General features: G+C 33.1%; 1 pseudogene; it reads right to left on the reverse strand.

Annotated features, from left to right (window-relative positions):
- Nucleotides 1-6,901: 6,901 nt before the first annotated feature.
- On the reverse strand, nucleotides 6,902-7,811 carry LOC107030109 (annotated as a pseudogene).
- Between the last annotated feature and the right edge of the window lie 3,818 nt (nucleotides 7,812-11,629).

Raw genomic sequence — 11,629 nt, forward strand, 5'->3', positions numbered from 1 at the left:
ACATATGGAGAATTACTGTTGGTGGAGAGTTGATACTATATGCAACAACTGTAAGCAGACATGACATATATCCAAGGTCTGCAAATCAAGAGCAAAGGCCTCCGGTGTTTTGCAAGCACAAGTAGCAGAAGCTGCAGATGCACATGAGGAGCAACTCTTTGCAGTTTCATACTTTTCAATCAATGAATCCTCTTATTCATGGCTTCTTGACATTGGTTGCACACATCACTTGTGCAATGATGTTAAACTTTTCAAATTCCTCGATGTTACTTATAAATCTAAAGGAAAAGTGGAAACGGTGAGGCAGTAAAAAACAAAGGCAGAGGTACAGTGTCTACACTACAACAAATTTTATTATTATAGACAAATAATTTCGACATTTGTAAATCATATTTCGTCACTAAAAATCTTGTGAGAGGAAAAATAATTCGTCACTCAGCCATCACTAAATACGTACCTCTAAAACTATACAAAGACGATTTAGTGATTCGTCACTAAAAGTATTATATTAACTAATGTAACAACACTCAAAATGAAATAGGACAAGCTAGATCCTATCATGAGTTTTATTAATTAATAAGGTCTTAAAATGATGAATAATAGCTTTAGAAGTCAGTTTGAAAGACAAACGTCGAAGAACGATCAAGATATTCAAAAACTAGACTTGTGTGTGAGCTAGTGTATCCTTGTTTGTTGTGCATATTTTTAGGTGTTGTATGGATTATAAAATCAATGGGGATGACCCTAGTACCTAGAGGGACATACCTAGGGTGAAAACGTCCGGAAACGACATTGGTGGTGAAAAAAATTATTTCATAACTTTCGTTGACAATTGCATTAAAAAATGACTATGTCTATTTGTCGGATGGTAAGGATGAAGCAATATAAATGTCTAGAAAATATAATATCGAAGTTTAAAATCAGTTGGGAAAATGATAAGAAGTGATAAGAATGGAGAGTATAAATCTCATTGTGCATAAATACTTTTAGAAAGTTGAATTATCCATCAAATTGCCCTATTCACCTCCATCTAGTGAAAAAACAAACGTTGAAAGAAATGATGGATGCATTATTTATTAGTTCGGGTTTTCCACAAAACTCGTGTGGAGGAACAATCCTTACTGCAAAGGGAAACAACAAAAAGTTTTGTCTTTTAAAAAATAAAACAATTTTGTTTGTTCAGGACACAATCTATTCCATGTGATAAATGGAAATCCAACTTGAAATATTTCAAAGTGTGGGGGTATCTATCCAAAGTCAAAGTTCTTATTATTAAAATGATTAAAATAGGACATAAGACTTTGGATTATAAACTTAGACTTGAATAGTCTAGTGAAAATTGTAAACGACCTTGGGAAGAACAAGAGGAGAATGTGCTTATATGATTCAGAGGTGTAGTAAAAGTCAAAGGACATCTACTTCTTTCGAATATGATTTTGTAACATTTCTTGTGTTTTCTGTAAACTCGTCCTTTTAGACAGATGGTGTCAATAGTGAGATTGGTTAATCTTGAACAATCCTATTTGAAGTTGGTTAATCTTTTTCCAGGAAATAAACTTTTGTGTTCAAAGTGAATCCTCAAAAGTTAAATGAAAGGCAATGGAACTGTTTACAATATAAAGCAAGACTTTCTGTCAAAGGTTTTAGATAAAAACAAGGTCTTGATTTTTCGACATATACTCGCTAGTAACTAGAAATATATTCATTTGGATATTAATTGTGTTAGCTGTTGTATATGACCTCCAAATTCATCAAATGAATGTGAATAATATCTCTTAAACGGAGAACTCGAGTAAAAAATTTTATATGGAACAGCTCGAGGGTTTTGTGGTTCCTGGTAAATAAATGAAACTGTGAGAACTTGTTTAGTCACATTATGGACTAAAAATAGCACCCAAAAATGATATAAGAAATATGACTAAACCATGTTGGGAAATTGATTTAAGAATTATGGAAGTGTTAAATGTGTTCACATTAAAATCACAAGGTCTTTGTTTGTTTGTATATTGGTGATAAGGTGATCATCAATAGAAATGCTAATGACATAAATGATACTAAGCGTACGGTAGAAAGAAAGTTTGAAATGAAAAATCTTAGAGTTTCTGATGCGATCTTAGGTATAAGAATCCATAGAACTCCATAATGTTAGCATTTTCATGGTCGCATTCTATTGAAAAGGCACTTTACTAGTTCAAATATTTGGACTTCAATATTGTCAAGTCTCCAATAAATGTGAGATTTGCATTTCCAAAGAGTGAAGGCGAAAGTGACTAACAATTGGATTGTCCTACAGTATTGGGAAGAATGATGTATATCACGAAGTGTATGCGATCAGACAGAACATTTTCTATTAATGAACTAAGTTGGTTCACGAGTGATCCCATTCGAAATCATTGAACCATAATGAAAAGAGTTTTGGAGTAATTAATAAATACTTAAAACTATGTCTTGCATTATAACAATATCCAATAGTATTCAAAGGATATAGTGATGCAAATTGGATCACCGGACAAATGCAGTAAAATCCACGAGTGGATATGTAATACTCTTGGTACAGGAGAAGTCTCTTGGAAATATTCCAAAAAGACGTGCATCGCTAGCTCTACAATGATCTCTTAGCTACGTGCTCAAGATAAGGTCGGTAAGTTGAAAGACTCCGAAATTTCTTCATAGATATTCTTTTTTGGCCCAAACCATTGGCATTAGTATGCAGTCACTCTGATAGTAAGGATGCAATAAGTAGGGTATGGAGCATGATGTATAACTGAAAGTCTCGTCATATGGGACATAGACATGATACCGTTACAAAATTACTCTCTAGTGAAATTATCAGTAATTTACTATTTAAAGTCAAAGGCTAATTTGTGGGATCCACTTACAAAAAAGGCCTCACTAGAGAGAAAATTTAAAGTTCATCTAAGGAAATGAGTTAACGGCTTAGGAGATGCCATCATGGAGGTAAATCTATATAGCAGACTAGAGATCCCAAAAGCTAGATTCAAGGACAAAAACAAAGTTGTGACTGACGGTTCGACATTGTCAACAAACTGAATCCATTCTTACGATAAAGAAAATGCTCAGGAACAAGGATACAACTTTAAGTCTTTGTAATTAATTAATAAAGCTTAATATTTTTAATAATTTGCTAAGTTTGGCTGATTTGACCAAATAGTGTATCTATGCAATAACACAGTTAGAAATCACCTATGTGAGTGTGAAGTGTAAGACGCTTCAAAGAGATTTATTGTCAAAAGCCTATTCTCTATACTCTCATGAAACCAGGAGGTTTTCATGACTGAAACAAACACAATCATAAGAACCATAAAAAGTAAAGGGTAAATAGTGTGACCTATGGTTGTCTAGGTATACACCAAACCTTGACGGTTCAAAGATATCGCATCTGCAGATTGATCGAGTATATAAGAAATATGTTCACTACGGAAAGCCAAAGGACCTACTTATCCAGATGCAATCAATTATTGCTTGTGAAGTACACACACTTGTCTGTTTCTTTGTCTTGGAGCCATTCTATTCATGCGGGGGATTGTTCGGTTTTAAAAGGTGTGAATGGAAAATGAAGAGTTGCGACTTTTATGAAAAGTTGCGATCTTTTCGAAAGATTGTACTGACTTTTCCAAAGGTTTGTGACCTTTTCGGTAAGTAACAATAAGAACCTTTTCACACTATCCTTTGTTTTCTACAAATAGAGGGATTTTCTCTCATTTAAAAAAAACTGATTTTTGGACTTTTTCTTTTACTACTAAATCTAGTATTCTAAGCGGGCTTTACTGTCGTTGAGTGGATCGGTGACACCAGCGTTTTGGGTATCAATATACTGGTAATTGAGATCACTCTATCTTGGGAAGACATATTCCAAATAAAACTCGCATACTAGAGGGGAATAGTTTGCTTAAGGGGACACTGTGCATTTAGTGAACTTGATCTTCTTTTTTTTTTTTTCAGATTTTAGTTTTGTAAATTAAATTTTTCTCTTCTGTTCTTCACCGATTCATTAAACTTTGGTAACTTTGTGTTTTTGCAAAGTTTGTTGGAAACATTAAGATTTTTAAAACACAAATTTACAGTACTATAAACATTTGTTGATGTTATTAAGTGTACATTGTAAACTGATTATTTTCAATCCCAACCAACTCTTACCTCCTCTACTCAGTCTCGAATTTACACATGAGTTTCTCTCAATATTTTTAATCTTTTGATATATTATTAACTCAATGATTCACATTCGCAGCATGCCAATAAAATTTTTAAAAATAGTGAACGGGATAAGGCAAGGCCAGTCAATGTCTTAATTGGTCAAAACTTGCCATAGCCCTGGCCCAATTACCATCCCTATCTGTTAAGAATTCTAAATTGGTGAAACTTGAATGCAAATCACTAAATAGAGAAAATTAACATTTAATATAATCACCCTTTGCGAAAATGAAGTTTGGAATTCAAACATATCAAACTATATACATTATATACAATATTTTATACACTATTATGATGCTCCCAACCTAGTCTGAATACCATTATTCTTTCCTTATGAGGCAGAATGCAATGAAGTTTGCTTCCTTTGTGATGCTTGCTCTTTATCTATTGCAGGCTCACAAGCATGAAGAATAGCACATATGTCATTTTGTTCCATAAACTTTTAAGCATTTACGAGAATCACTGGCGCAAACTCAAACACTAGTATCTTGCACTACAAAAACACAATCGCGTATGGACAAAAAAGTTGAGTGTGAGACATGAGTAAAAACAACCGCATAGATAAACAGGTTTTGTAATCTCTTTTTCGCAACGGAAAAAAAGGGGGCAGAGTTGAGTCAGCGCACCCTAATGATACATCCAACACCAATTACAGTTAACATGATTTTAAGAATTTTCAACTGAATTTCATAGGATAGCAGATAATGGATACATAGCATAGTCTTTATATTCTTCAAATTAATAGAATAGTCTTTATATTCTTCAAATTAATAGCATAATCTAGTTTATCCAAAGTAAAAAACTACAAAAATTTTAGTCAACAAAAATCAGACACAATCAAATTTTACATGGAGTACAAAACTACAAAAAATAAATTTTTTGTCTCCAAACAGAATTAAACATACTCTTAGATTATCACATAAATATACTTTTCTTTTCAACTACCCTTCCAACTATAAAATTTATACTATTTTATCAAACAAATATGTGCATCTCTAATTCTGCAAACTAAAGAATTTTAAAGGCATTACTTTTTGCCAAGGAAAATTCATTCAAGAATCATGTGATTTGCAGATCTTATACATAATAAATATGAGAACTGTTGACTTTTAGAAAGTATTTTCCTCCTTGGATAAATAATAAGAAGGTCACCAAGTTTAATATTTAACCGAAATACCACCTATTCTTCTAGTACATTTTTTACTTCGACCTTATTAAAAAAAACACCAAATTCTGGAAAAGTAATGCATTAATTTTTTTATTTCCACGATCTGTTTCTCTCAATCAGTAGAATACAAGAAATACAAACAGTATAATAATTTCCTTACGATTGTTGTTCATCTTGTACGCCTAATATACTTAGAACAAAAACTTTGAAGAACTTGATAAAAAACAACAAAGTTTAAAGAGTATTTTCAAAACTAGAAAATAAAACTAGTAGAGAAAATAGAACCTGAACCAGATCAGAAACAACATACAAAATATTTTTCTTAAAGAAGAAAATCGAGTCCAATGAATGCATAGTGTCCCTTTAAGAAAATTATTTCCCTCAAGTACCCGAGGTTAATGGAGTATATCCTCCAAGATAGAATGATCTTACTCACCGATGTATCGGTGCCTAAAACCACGGTGTCAGCGAACCAATCAATAACAGTAAAATACAATTAGAATACTACATTTAGTAATAGTAGTAGAAATCAAGAAAATTCATTTTTCTTATAAAATTAGGGGAAATCCCTCAATTTGTAGAAAGAAAGGTAGTGTGAAAATTTTTTTATTGTGCCTTACCGGAAAGTACACAACCCTTTGAAAAAGTTTGAATCATTCGGAATGGCCACAACCTTTCATAAAGGTCACACATTGTCATAAAAGTCGCAACTCTTCATAAAAGTCGCAACTCTTCATAAAAGTCACAACTCTTCATTTTCCATTCACACCTTTTAAAATCCAACATGTTACAAATACCCACTAAGGATAAGGATAAAACATTTCTGTTGAAAAAGGTTGTTAAGACAAAAAGTGTGTCCTTTATATGCAATAGGACAAGAGTATACAGGTCCGCCATGGGAAAACAAGAGCTCGCCGAACTATCATTCTTTACTTCCAGGGTCAATCAATCGGTAGTCCTCCAATTTCCCCTCGAATGTTTATATATAGGAAATATCTTATGCCACTCAAATTACCCCGGATTGAAAAATTAAAAGACGCTTGGATAGTAGTTTCTTGTGTAAACATTCAAGTTGACAATCGTCGTCTTGACAGTCAAAGAACTTTAACATGATCAAAGTGATAACTGATGTATGGCCGTTAAACTACTTTAGTCCTTCATATATATCATGTAGTAGAAAGTTCTTAATGCACATAAAAAATAAATATTTTGCCCTTAATTTATACTACCTTGAATGGTAACTCTTGTACCAATAATCAATTTATGTTTGAACCAGAACACGCCTTAGTCCCTCAAACAATTGCAAAAAAAAAAAATGAAGACAAGAACTTTGAAAAAGTTGCAAAGTTTTTAATTGAAAATTCTCAACCAAAATTCATATGTCTAGCAAAACTGTCTAAAGCAGATTAAGAATAGGTAAATGAGAGCAATATTTGTCTAATATAATGGATTAAGTCTTCAAAAATCAAGTGCAGCAAATTATAACATCTGATCTGTGAATAGGTCATGTAGATTAAATCGTCAAGGGGGACTGTCAACATTCACAAAAGCATTTTGACCTGATAGCTCTCTCCTGACAACTGTTGTCATCTGCTCAGCATTGGTGCTTTCTCGAGGATACATGCTCTCATTGCTACTGTTAGGCACTGCTTGTGATCCTCCGCAATCAGGACCAATCATGTTCATGGTGTTTGGATCTTGAAAGTTCCACGAAATTCAGCATCCACGCTCATTATACCAAGCACGCTTGGTTTTTCTCTTGCTCTTCTGTTCCTTTTGTGGTTTGCTTCAATGCGCTTGAAATATTTTTGGGCATGGGTAGCAACCTGCATTGCGGTTCTTGTTATCACACAATGCCTAGATATACTCTTCCAGTCACCTTTTCCATATTTACCTAAGCCTCGAAGCAACGACCTATAGCAGGAAAAATAGAGAAATGAGTTATTATACGGGAAACAAGATGCAGGACAACATTTAATTAAAAGTTTTACCCTCTCAAAGCCTTCTACGTGCAATGTGTAAAATCACATAGAACACGCAAATAAAACATTAAAACATAAAATGACCTGACTCCAAAAAAAAAGGAGAGCAAATAAACCCTCAAAAACTGTACACAGAAAACCAACATGTGTTCCTCTTCTGTCCATGGAGTCCCTCTTCGCCATTCAATATATGCTTTCGTATTTTTGTTGCCATTGCTTTGCATTTTTGGATAATTGGGTAATGGAACGTGTCCAGAATCGATGGCACCGATATCTTCTAAGAGTATATTGTAGTGATCCTTGATATCATCAAGTGATTTCCCAGGAAGTGCTTCCTCCATCTCCTTGAATAGATTTTTATCATTAAAGTAGATCGCTAGGGTATTCTCAAAGATTTTATCCTCATCCCTAGTCCAGAAGGAGCTATTGCATGTCTGATCGATGCTCATTTCTTTTACATCTACAAGGAAAGACTCAAGCATGAAAGGGAATTTCTTAAAGAGGTTTCAGTAAATGGATGAGTGCCAATATATGAAAAAAAACACCATATATATTAGATATATTTTAATAAGATCTTCGTGACAATTAGTAACGAAAAAGAATCGCAGCAAGGCATATATTCTTTTAAATCACTTATGGATACTAAGAGAAGTAATGAGTTACTGGTAAAAGGAATAAACATGAAGATCCAAGTGGTATACTACCCATAAAAGTCCCCAGAGATACGAAACATATCATGAAAACATCTACGTTCTTTACCTTTTCTGTAGGATGGAAGGTCTTATAATAAGAAAGAAGAGTATAAAAAAGAAAATTATTTGTCTCAATATAGGAAAAAAATTATATCACTAAAGTATATAATTTTGTTCTTGGTAGTGACGTTAAAATAAAAGATCTATGGCCCTGTACCAAATAACGGGAGTGAAATCATGTCAATCCAACACATGTATTCAAAAGAAATTTAATACTTAAAACTTTGTCTCCTGAAAACGTAGAAACTTAACAAGGTGAATGTAAGCAATATTATATACGATAGTGTCATTTCGCATCCCTTGATAATCTACCCTAGAATCCAAGAGATAAGTCAATCATTATGAAATTGTCAATACAGTTTCTATGATATTTTCTTGTTACTTTTATACAACTTGAAATAGTAAATAGAAAAGGAAAAACCGAGAACGCTTTTCACGCAACCTAACCATTAAAAAACTAGGGAACGTGCAATGACAAATTATATCCAGGACAACAAATCAAAAGGAATTTTTTTTTCGTTTTTTTAGAAATACTCAATTCTCTGGCCACTAACTTTCAACAAAGGAAAGCATTTCAAATATGTGTCCTTGACATAATTTTTCTCTCTTGTAAGATGATATAAACAAGACGAATCTTTTGATACTCAAGTTGATAATAAGCGCGGACCCACATTGTGTCTAGGGTGTTCACCCGAACACCCTCGGCAAAAAAATACACGAGATATATAAGGTAAATTTTCTGTATTTCTATAGATGCAGATATTTTGAGCCCCCTCAATAACAACTAAAAATGTATTGCTCAATGGTAAGACCCTTGAATATTAATTTGCATGCCCTAGGTTCGAATCCCTGCAACAACATTTATTTATTTTTCTTTATAGTTTCAGTTTATTTTTGTTTTAAAAAATCAGTTATGTTTTTCAAGCATTTTTTATTTTAAAAACGTGCCAGAAGTGTGGTTTAAAATCCAAAAAAATTCAAACGGCCATTTCGAAAGACTTTTTTACACGTTTATATTTTTATTTTTCGAACCTCCTGAAGGGAAATCCTGGGTCCGCCACTGGTTGATGAGTATCACTTTGCATCTCTTAAGAATCTACCTCAAAACCAATGTACAAATCAATCATTATTTTATTGTCTGCAAATCGATGTTCATTTGAATAGAAGATTTGTAGCACAAACAATATATCCAGTGAAGTTCGACAAGTAAGGTCTGGGGATAAGAGGTAGAGCGGTTAGTTTCAATAGACCTTCAGGTCAAGGAAAAGCCTATTAAAGAAGATAAAAAAAGAGAATATTTGTGTCATCCCACAAGTGAAGTTTGGGATGGTAGAGTGTACATAGAACTCACCCATACCTTAGGAGGTAGAGCGACTATTTCCGATAGACCCTCGGCTCAAGGAAAAATATACCCATGGTGCAATATCATAAGTAAGTTTTGGGAAGGATAGATTGTACATAGACCTCAACCCAACCTTGGGAGGTAGAGAGCTATTCACAATAGACCCTCCATTAAAGGACAACCATATCAAAGAAGATCCAAAAAGGGAAGATTTACATAACAATAACAACAAACCAAAAAAGGAAAGTCNAAGATCATTTGATTGGGCATTTTATATTTTAAACAACCATCTAGATGTAATTGTTAGACAATTGGTATTTTTTCGAGCTTATTATTTTTACTATTTTTTTACTTATTTCAGTTTAGTGCTTCCTAATTTCTAGCTAGACTTAGTCAACTTTAGTTGCTCAACTTTCTGAAGTTAGTGGCCCTATTTATGGCTGTCAGTGGCTCCTTTAATGGTACTTAGTGGCACATGTTCTTATTTAGTTTTAACATCCACTTTGTAAGTTACTACTAGATAGGAAATGATTATGTTTTTTCCTTGTATAAATTTAGACCTTCTGCAGATTAATTTTCACCGGTGAAAGTGATAGGTGGATTTAGAGGTAGGTTATTGGATGTCATTTTTTTTGTAGGTTAAAACCTTTTGGTCCTGTAAGATTAACTAGAGTCTCTAATACCACTTTTAAAACAAAATACTCAAGGAACTAATTTGAAAAATAAAAATAGAGTGAACATATAAACTCCACCTTTGTATTAATCTGCAGAAGGTCTAAATTTATACAAGGAAAAAACATAATCATTTCCTATCTAGTAGTAACTTACAAAGTGGATGTTAAATCAATCATTATGAAATTGTCAATACAGTTTCTATGATATTTTCTTGTTACTTTTATACAACTTGAAATAGTAAATAGAAAAGGAAAAACCGAGAACGCTTTTCACGCAACCTAACCATTAAAAAACTAGGGAACGTGCAATGACAAATTATATCCAGGACAACAAATCAAAAGGAAATTTTTTTTCGTTTTTTAGAAATACTCAATTCTCTGGCCACTAACTTTCAACAAAGGAAAGCATTTCAAATATGTGTCCTTGACATAATTTTTCTCTCTTGTAAGATGATATAAACAAGACGAATCTTTTGATACTCAAGTTGATGATAAGCGCGGACCCACATTGTGTCTAGGGTGTTAACCCGAACACCCTCGGCAAAAAAATACACGAGATATATAAGGTAAATTTTCTGTATTTCTATAGATGCATATATTTTGAGCCCCCTCAATAACAAATAAAAATGTATTGCTCAATGGTAAGACCCTTGAATATTAAGCTTNAATATTAATTTGCATGCCCTAGGTTCGAATCCCTGCAACAACATTTATTTATTTTTCTTTATAGTTTCAGTTTATTTTTGTTTTAAAAAATCAGTTATGTTTTTCAAGCATTTTTTATTTTAAAAACGTGCCAGAAGTGTGGTTTAAAATCCAAAAAAATTCAAACGGCCATTTCGAAAGACTTTTTTACACGTTTATATTTTTATTTTTCGAACCTCCTGAAGGGAAATCCTGGGTCCGCCACTGGTTGATGAGTATCACTTTGCATCTCTTTAGAATCTACCTCAAAACCAATATACAAATCAATCATTTTTTTATTGTCTGCAAATCGATATTCATTTGAATAGAAGATTTGTAGCACAAACAATATATCCAGTGAAGTTCGACAAGTAAGGTCTGGGGATAAGAGGTAGAGCGGTTAGTTTCAATAGACCTTCAGGTCAAGGAAAAGCCTATTAAAGAAGATCAAAAAAGAGAATATTTGTGTAATCCCACAAGTGAAGTTTGGGATGGTAGAGTGTACATAGAACTCACCCATACCTTAGGAGGTAGAGCGACTATTTCCGATAGACCCTCGGCTCAAGGAAAAATATACCCATGGTGCAATATCATAAGTAAGTTTTGGGAAGGATAGATTGTACATAGACCTCAACCCAACCTTGGGAGGTAGAGAGCTATTCACAATAGACCCTCCATTAAAGGACAACCATATCAAAGAAGATCCAAAAAGGGAAGATTTACATAACAATAACAACAAACCAAAAAAGGAAAGTCATAAAAGATCTTAGTTTTTTCCTTTATTGAATTTGTGATATATATATATATATATATAT

Source organism: Solanum pennellii, chromosome 9, assembly GCF_001406875.1.
Source record: "Solanum pennellii chromosome 9, SPENNV200".
NCBI lineage: Eukaryota > Viridiplantae > Streptophyta > Magnoliopsida > Solanales > Solanaceae > Solanum > Solanum pennellii.